An 8,006-nucleotide genomic window follows, 5' to 3' on the forward strand; every position below is an offset into this window, starting at 1 on the left:
GTTTCTCCTACATGCTGTGTATCAATGATGTTTTGTTATATTTGCATGTTTAGCTTAATCTGATCCTAAGCTTTTTATGAATGTAAATCTATATCTTCGTGTAGTTTCTCTCTTCTGTGATCTTGCAGGAATTTGGTGAAGCTGGGCCGGTAAGGGAGCAGGGAGCTGGGAGCTATTGAAGAGAGGAGCGATTGGATCAACAAACTAGCGCAAGACACAGGTTAGTTTATCCTTCCTCTTCGTTTACATTTCATAAAGAAGAATACTCAAGTAGTTTTCCTTGTTTGTTGCTAAGGCACTGTCACACCTTAGAGTGGGATAGGGGCGTTCTGAATAGATACTTTTCCCAACAACACTAAGTAAAATGTTGTTGGGTTTTTCCCAAGGTAAATAATGTGTTTCTTGTTTGGCCATCTCTTTATGATCCTACAAGCATTTTGCTTCTATTGTTGAGATGTTTTGTGTAATTGATTTATGATGAATATGAATGAAAGAAAAGATTAACTTAAGAAACCATAAGAAGTAATTATCAGTTTAGAAGATCCTTGAAAAATAAACATGGTTTTAGAGCATGGGAATAGAGTAGCCATTAAGGGAATTTATAGAACTAAGTCTAAACCAAGTTGAAGAAATCCCGACACTACTATGAAATGGAGATAATTTGGTGCCGAGAATAATCAATTTGTAATGAAGTCAAGATTTGTTGGTGGAAGCTTTAATGTCTATAAGAAGAGGGTCGAAGACTAATTTCTAAGCCCTCATATTGATAATACAAAAGTCGAGGATGCCTCAGTTTAGTTGAAAAAGGTTTAAAGGCCTCAGGGCTAATCTCGGGAAGGATGAGAAGGCCTAGAGACTAATGGTAGAGGGCCGAGTGGCTTCATAGATGACCTCAGAGAATTTAAAATGTCACAGTTAATGAAAAAGGAAACCTACAATTTGTTTTTGTTTGTAATCCTTTTGTGGTACATTCAGGTCACAAATTTGACTGATGTTTCATAAGATCATGTCAACAAGAAGGCAAGTTACAATCTGGACTTGGATCATTGGAGCATACCTTGTTTATAGGAGCATGAACTTGTGATGGAAGGTTCCCTATATTATACCAACATGATCGTGATTGTACTAAATATCTACGCCGCTATGAATAAGGTTGAGGAATCTCAGGAAGCAACCAAATGAAGTTTGAAAATATCTTTGTCTGAGATCAAGCTATTAAATTCATGTTTTGTGCATGAAGTCTATTTTTAATCCTTAAAATGTGGAAGGGATTGGACTGATGTTTAATTGGAAGTTTGAAGTGTTCTCCTTGAAGATCTATTCTAGCTACCATGTGTGATAAAATATAAAAATCATATTGTTTAAACGACTTTGTTTCCATATAAAGCACATTACACATTGTTTCCATGCAAGCACATTAAAATGATGATATGTTTAAACACGAGTATGCGGCATGGGAATATAGACCTATAAAGAGACCAAAAAAGTTGTAAGTCTGCAATTTGATGCTTGAATGAAAGACTTCAGCTAGAGGAAATTATCCTAAATAAGATTTGTCAAATGCTTGGTTCAAATTTGTTTCATGAGAAATTAAGTAAGATTGTGATTTTGTTCTTAGTTAGATCATAAGAATTTATCAAAGGTGTTAGCATTCTATATTTATTAAGACTCCAAAAGAAATGCAAAAGTAACCACAAAACCAATTTCAAGTCTAGAAGCTAACCCTCCTAAACTTAGAGAGGGATCTCACTGTTAGATTTAGCTTTGTTTTCTTTTAGAATTTTAGGCTATATGTGAGAGTTCTAGGTTTGGTTTTTGAATTGATTGTTTGGTGATAATGTAAGAAGGGGCCATTAGGCAAAGGAGTCAATTTGCTTTAGGTGGATCCTTTCAGCAATGACAAATGAGTTTAACAGGGAAAGGTAGGAAGATTCGTTGGATATTATATGATTGATGAGATGGGAAAGAAGAAATGACTAAGTATCCATTAAACATAGAGAAATTAAGAATTCTATTGCTTAACTTCGGTTGAAAACATCAAAATTGTTCAAAAGACAGAATTGAGTGTATTTAAACAAATTCAGATTCTTTATTTTCTTTGAACAAAATAGATTTGATGCGCATGTGAAATTACAGAGAAAGTAAAACACAATAACAAGAGAGAATATCACTTCACCAACAAAATCTGACACAAGAATAATGAAAATATTTTGTATTATTGAAAATTTGTCCACTGGAACTTGTGGAGCAACTTTACATCAATAGTCCTTTTCTTGCATACAAAAATAAATCCTTACTACTTCAAAATCTGAAGTAATTATAGAAAAATTACAAAACATCTTGATTTTAGAATATCAAGGAAAAATCCTAACTTATCTAAAACTGCTTACATAAACAGTACAAAAATTTAGGAAACTGAATTTCTACATCTGACTGACACTATTTTTGTGGCTTACTATTGGTGACTAGACTTGTAGAATAATAGCTGGTTGTTGATGTCCTTCTGGAGATTTGATGACTGTTTACTCTAGTAACTCACACAATTTTTCCCACCTCTGTTCATCTGGCAGTTTAAACTTGATTAACTTTCGGTAAACCTCATCTACCTCTGTGAATTTCTCGAAGGTAGGCTTATTGAGAAACAAATGACTGATTTCATGTTTGATCAATAAATCATAGCTTAGGCCTTCCATGAATGCCTTTCTTGTGAGTGTGCCCTTGATTTTAGCAAATTTTGACCTGTCTCTAGCAATGGTGTACAATTTATGCTGGTAATCTTCATGCTTGACCAATTTATCTCCTATCCCTTGTAATCTAGGGAGACCTTTTTGGTGCAGTAGGTTGAATTTCCTATGAAATATCTGAGTGATGTTTTCCAGACTGTTGCATTTAGTCTCCAATTGCAACATCAAATTCTTCTTAGTGAGAACTTTTCTCACTTCCAAAATGGTATCTGTTCTGTCTTCTATGTCTAGTTCTTCCAACTCTTCTCTAGATTTTGAATTTAACAGTCTTATTAGAGCTACAACATCACTTGGTTTGGTGCCAAGGTCTTTCTTCACATCTGCTATAAGTTCTTTTGATTTCTGGACCAACTCATCTTGTTCAAAGATGATTTCAATAGATGGCCATATCCTTGTGATAGCTTCATTGATCTCTATCCAGATGTTTTCTTTGGCTTATGCATGGTATAAGCTATAATGGGTTGATTCTCCAGAAATTTTATCCTCTGTGTGAGCTTGTGTGTTTTCTGAAATTTTGCTAGATATACATTGCGTACTTTGAGCTTTTGTTCCTGCAAATTATTTAATTTATGAGTTAATTTCTCAATTTCTTGGTCTTTAATAGACATATTTTCCATGGCCTTAGCCAAATCTGCTGGTGTACTATTAGACTGTCCTTCTGTTGTGACAATTGTTGTTGAAGTTGTGGTTGATGTTGATGCCTCGGCTGTTGATGTACCTACTACTAGGATTACAACCAAAGGAATTGCCTTCATTGCACTAGCTTGCTGCTCTTTTTCTTTCAGGAGTGTCTCTAGCTCCTTTTCCATTTTTGAAATCTAACTATTCTGTTCAGTGATTATCTTGAACAAATAATCATTTTGCTTCTCCTACTCTCCATATTCCTTGGCCTGTGGATCTTCAGTGGAGGGGAGCTTAAGCTGCTTCTTCAACGCTACTATATCTACATTCTTGCTCTTGATGATTTCTTCAGCTGCCTTTACATCATTGGGATCATATCCTAGTTTAATGACCAAATCCTCCAAAGACTTTATCTTTGTGTCTTTGGCCTAAGAAGAAACTCTTTCTAAATTTAATTGTGCTTGAATATTATTTACTGAAACCTTAAGCTTAGCTTCTACCATAGCTATGTTTGTAATGGTGTTGTAAAGCATTTCTTCAGACTGCTTGTGGAAGTCCATTTGGTTAATGGGATGGATTGTATATGTGTCAAAAGAGAAGATAGATTGCTTGTAATCTTCTGCTGATCTGGGCTGAGAAACTTTAGGCTCCAAGAAGGCAACCTGCATTTTCTTCTTCTTTGCATCAAAATCTGATAGAAGCATGTGTTGGGTGGTGGCTGTCTGTTTCCAAAACTGTGAAAAAGTGGTGGCCTTGAGTGCTTGGTTCTTTTCTTTGATTTCCCTGTAAATGGAAAAAATTCTTTGATCCTTATTTCTTTGGTCTGCCTCTCTTGATGGTGATGAAATTGGTGTATCTGTGGTCATTGGGGTCATTAGAGATGTAGGAATAATATCCTCTCTCCTTGACCCTGAAGGGATACTAGTACGTATTAGAACAATGCGTTGTTGTTTTTGTTATGTGTTCTGCTATTGAGTTTCCCCTGTATATGTAGTCTTTTGTTTCTTGCTGTATACTATAAAATATTTAGCTGAGATCTCTATTACTGAAGGGGAGATCATTTCTCTAGGTCTTTTCTTTGTCTTTTCACGAGGTAATGGACTCTGTGAAGTGGATAGCACTTGCTCTTCGGCCCCCTGCAGAGTATTCTCCTACCACTCCTCCTGGTTCATAAATTGTTCTATTTATGGTCTAGGAGTAGGGTTGTATGGAGCATACTTCTATTCCATTCTTAATTTAGAGATTATCCCAAAAGGGTCATAAGACCAAGTAAAGCTAAGCTTTAAATTCATCTGCTTCAGGATAACCTCTGTCTCCTATCTTGCTGATCTTGCATTGCATATAAATCGCAAAACTTGTTTTTTTTTTTGAATTGTGCCTTCTTCTTGGTTTCCAGGAAGTGAAATCGATCCATGTTGATCATTTGCCTTATAAACTCCAAGGAAAATATTAAAATAGGTAAAAATCTAGGTAGTTTATCAGGAGGCAATTCACAACCACATATTTGGATCTTTGTATAAGATTGGTATAAATACCAGTCCCCTCTCTTTGTCTCATCACTCAAATGCAAAATTCTCTTTATCTCTGGATGTATTATGGGCTCTGCATCATTGTTTAGTAAACTGGATGCCATGTGTACAAATTTATCTACAAAATCACTGAATGTAAATTCAATGTTGTTCTTCCTGACTAAGGAGGTCCAATGACTGACTTAGTGAGGGTTACCTTGACTGTCTGTCTTCTGTAGCTGGAAAGGGAACTTGTCCAATTGAGAACAAATAAATAAATACACCAAAATGGATGCATATCTAAAAAATCCTTCATTTGAGAATTTCATGAATTGCTCATGAATCATCTTTGCCAAAAATTCACTGTAACAGAAAATAGCTGGTGGATTTTCACCACTAGAAAATATAGAGAGAAATGAAAAAATGTTTTCATCTACCCACTGGTCAGAGTAGTATCCTAAGATGCAAGAAACAATGGAGATTGTATGTTTGGAATTCAGGAAAAATAGAAGTAGGTTAGAGAGGGTTTGTTTTGGGCAATTCAAAATTATCAGGCAAAAAAGTTTCAAACACTTTGGCTCTCTGAGGGAAATCCAATTTGTTATATATTTTTGTAAGGAAATATAGGTGAAAAGGTTTCCTCGGGTCAACGTTTGTTATTTGGAGCATCTCTGAAATTGAGTGGCCATTAATGGCAAAGAGGAATTCACCATTCTGGGCCACTACTATTCTTTGGCTCGGCATATAGCAAAATTGGCACCAGGTTACAAATTCAGGGAAATAGTAGGTTTGTGGGAAAATGTATTGGGGTAGGAAAGAGTCCCACAATCCCAATTCATCACTGAGGTCCAGATGGTTCTGTTTGAGCCAATTGTGAAGTTCGTATAAGTTGAATTCACAATTGGTCTCTGTAACCTGATAGAGTTGATCAACTAAAGGCTGGTGGTCCAAATCTATGGCTAGGGGTAACATGGGATTCTGCTGGGGAAAAAATTTCTTCTTGGACGACATAATTGAGCAAACTGAGGCATTGGTTTTCCTGTAAATACCTAATCAGAGAGTTAGATGGTTGAGTGAGGAATTGGAGAGGATTGTGAATGCGTTTGTCAGACCAGGCAATAACTCCTCAACCAAATATTGATTCATGCTTATTCCTTCAAGTAGGTCTTCATTAAATACATGAGGGAGAGACCGTTTAGTTCATCTCCCAATGACTGTTCATATTACTTATTTATCTATTTACATTATATTCACCCAATCATGAAGATTAGGTGTCAACATTGCCCCCCTTAATCTGAAGGGATGTTGGTGAGTCCAAGCATCATTTTGAATCGTTCAAGCTTTTCTCTTCCGAGTGCTTTGGTGAAGATTTATGCAATTTGTTCATTTGTGGAACAATGACAGAGATGGATTGTTTTGGCCTCAACATGATGTCGAATCAGATGATATTTAGTATTGATGTGCTTCGTTCGATCATGGAACTTTGGGTTCTTGGCCAACTTTATTACAGAGGTATTGTCAATCATGAGTGGAGTTGATTGTACTTGTTTTACCTGCAAATCTTCAAGAATTTTCCTGAGCCACACAATTTCTTTTGTTGCTTCAGCTGTTGCCACATATTCTGCTTCTGTTGTGGAATCTGCTGGAACTGATTGTTTGCGTGATCTCCAGGAGACAGCTCCTGATCCAAGACTCATAACATATCCTGAAGTAGATACCCCAGTTTCTTTGTCTCCATCGAAGTTTAAATCAGAGTATCCAATCAAGCTGAAGTCGTCCACCTATGTATACTTGATTCCAAAGTCTTGAGTTTCCTTCAAGTACCTTAGAACTCTTTTTGCAGTAGACCAATGTCCCTCACAAGGCTTTTGCATAAACCTGGAGAGGATTCCAACAACAAATGAAATGTCTAGTCTAGTAGTAGTTAGGTAGTTGAGACTTCCTACAAGCTGTCTATACTTTGTTGCATCCTCAAATTCTTTTCCTTCAATAGATGTGAGCTTTAAGTTTTGTTCCATTGGAGTATTAAGAGGATTGCATTCTGTCATGCCAAACTTGTTCAACAGATCTCCAATGTATTTCTTTTGAGAAAGAAATATGGACTTCGGATGTTGGGTTACTTCAATGCCAAGATAGTAATGAACATAGACCAAATCAGTCATTTCAAAACTTTTCCCCAATTCCTTCTTTATGGATACAATGTAGCTTTCATTGTTCCCTGTCATCAAAAGATCATCTACATATACCACAAGATATACAATTGTTTTGCCAACTTTCTTGACAAATAAAGTTGCATCATGAAGATCATAATGTTTGAAATTGAGTTTCATAAGATGCTCAATTAGTTTTTCATACCAGGCTCGCGGTGCTTGTTTGAGGCCATACAAAGATTTCACAAGTTTGCATACTTTATGTTCATGTCCTTTCACAGCAAATCCTTCAGGCTGAGACATAAAAACATTCTCTTTTAGATATCCATTTAAGAAAGCGGTTTTTACATCCATTTGATGGACATTCCAACCTTTCTGAGCTGCTAATGCAAAGAGTGTTCAGATGGTAGCCCATTTTGCTGTGGGGGCAAAAGTATCCTCATAATCAACCCCTTCCTTCTGTGCATAACCTTTTGCCACAAGCCTAGCTTTGTGCTTGTCAAGTGAGCCATCAGCTTTATACTTGCTCTTGTAGACCCACTTGCAGCCAATTGGTTTGGTTCCTAATGGAGGATCAATCAGCTTCCAAGTGCCGTTCTTTATGAGGGAATCATACTCCTTTTTCATTGCTTCTTTCCATTCATCATGAGAAGCAGCTTCTTTGAAGGAAGTTGGTTCAAAATCTGTAGACAAATTCAATTCACAATCATAAGAAACATCCATATCAATAGGTGACTTAGAGTCATCCACATCACCTCCATTTTGCCGGTTTGAATTTCTAGTTCCTGTCTTTCCAACCTCATCAAGATGAACACTTTCAAGTGTCTTTGTCAGCCACTTTGGGGGACCTTTCTCAGATGGTCCAGGCTACTCCGTTGATTGAGTTGGGCCTGAATCAAGATTGAGTCTCCCAATTCTATCAATCACATCACTTAAAGCATCATCTGTTGTTGGAGTTTCATGCAGGGGAGAGTGTTCTTCAG

This window comes from Pinus tabuliformis, chromosome Q, assembly GCF_031772625.1.
Source record: "Pinus tabuliformis cultivar Carrire ecotype Pingquan chromosome Q, CPIR1, whole genome shotgun sequence".
NCBI lineage: Eukaryota > Viridiplantae > Streptophyta > Pinopsida > Pinales > Pinaceae > Pinus > Pinus tabuliformis.